Source organism: Belonocnema kinseyi, chromosome 7, assembly GCF_010883055.1.
Source record: "Belonocnema kinseyi isolate 2016_QV_RU_SX_M_011 chromosome 7, B_treatae_v1, whole genome shotgun sequence".
NCBI classification, from domain to species: domain Eukaryota; kingdom Metazoa; phylum Arthropoda; class Insecta; order Hymenoptera; family Cynipidae; genus Belonocnema; species Belonocnema kinseyi.
In genome coordinates, this window is record NC_046663.1 from 31,035,861 (window position 1) to 31,037,742 (window position 1,882).

Here is a 1,882-nt window from a genome sequence, read left to right on the forward strand (position 1 = left end):
CAACTGAACAATTAATAATTTTTAACTTCTAGTTTCAAACGTATCAATTAAAAAAAAATTGTAATCCATCAAGTTTTAATGCTTTTCACTGAAATTGTTAATAATTATATAATTTAACAAAAAATGTAATTAGTTGATTCATTCTACAAATTAGAGCATTGAAAATGATAGACATTTATTTTTAAATTGGAAAATAAAGATTTTTTTTTTGTTAATTAATTTTAAGGGTATATTCAAATGAATTTAAATATTTAAGCAGAATTAAAAAATAAGCAGAAAAAGTAGCCTTGCGCAGAGAAAGTATTTAAAAAGTATAAAATAAAAACACACTTTTGAATACTCAAGTTGCTACGGCTGGGTGGCTAGACTGCTTCTCGATCAGTCTAGTCGCCGCAATTTATAGCCGCACTCGGGGTCCCTACCGTCGCCCGTCAGGTTTCGCGCATTAGAAAGGGGCGCCATAAGATTCAGTAAGAAGCAGTCGTAAACTAAAACGCGCGACTTGAGTAGCGCTGCTCCAGTCGCGCACACGGAAAACCACCTTAAGAGTTACTAGGCGGATTCAATCGGTAAAAGTTTCTAAAATCATCTTAAGTCTGAGTCGGTATCGTCGAAAATAAATGTAAATAAGGAAATTGTAATGGTTGGAATTTTTGCTGGTAATAAACGCCTTATGGAAACGTTCTTCTTTGAAATATAATATAAAGAGTAAAGGTTTTGTCGTTCGAATTTCATTTTTAGAAATATAAATATTGTTCAGGACTGAACATTCCGTCATGACTCGTCGTTAGAAAATTGCCTCCAAGTGCACCAGGTGTGAAAAATACAGCTGCCTTGAGGAAGTTGATTTCTAAATGAACATTGGAGGCAACCAAACAAATTTTTTGATGATACGTCACTTTACAATAACCTCCAAGTGCATAAGGTGTAGAAAACACATCTCCCTCGGGCAAATTGAGTTCAAAATGAATCTTGGAGGTAACGAACCAATTGTCATTGTACAATGACGAGTCATAAAAAAAATTAGTTCGTTTGCCTCCAAGGTTAATTTAGAACTCAACTGTCTTAAGGGAGATATATTTTTTACACCTGATTTACGTGGAGGTTACTGTATAGTAATGTATCATGAGAAAATTTGTTTGATTGCCTCCAAGCCAGGCTGGGTCGACTCCCATGGGCGCGTTTGACCACTTATAGCGACACTTGCGCAATCTACAAGGAGGTGGCAAACTAAAGCGTATCCATGTGTTCGCGCAAGTAAATATGTATATTATTTAAATGTGTTGCATGAATTAAAACTGGAGAAAATAAACGAATTAATTCAAAATTACACAAATTTAAGACGAAAAATTTGTAAATACTGTTTCCTGTACCATTTTTCGTCATAAATTTGCACAATTTTGCAATAATTCTTCAATAAATGAAGAGTTACATAACACATGAAATGTAACCTTTTTTCAACATTTTATTTATTCGAATTATAATAGAGGAGTGAGATCAGTGACATCCTGGCACAGCACAAACATTTTAATTTATTTCACCTTTGTTTATTTTTCAATGTCCTGATTTCACTTCATACGGCGAGACACAACTTTTTTGAACTTAGGAAAATTTGAAGTTTGTTGACAAAACTATAACCTCAACGAACACTAGAATGGCGGCGCCAAGATATTTTAAGAAAATATTACCCCCACTTATGTGCCTACAGTAGAGCCATCTACAAGGAGGTGGATAACTACAAAAGTATATGTGATCACACGGGCCCATGGGAGTCGACCCAGCCAGTGATCCCAGATCTGAAACGAGATGCGGTCCAATACTATGACAGGCCTATGTCCGTGTGAATATAGTAGGAGACGCTGTAAATGACTGAGTTGCGCGC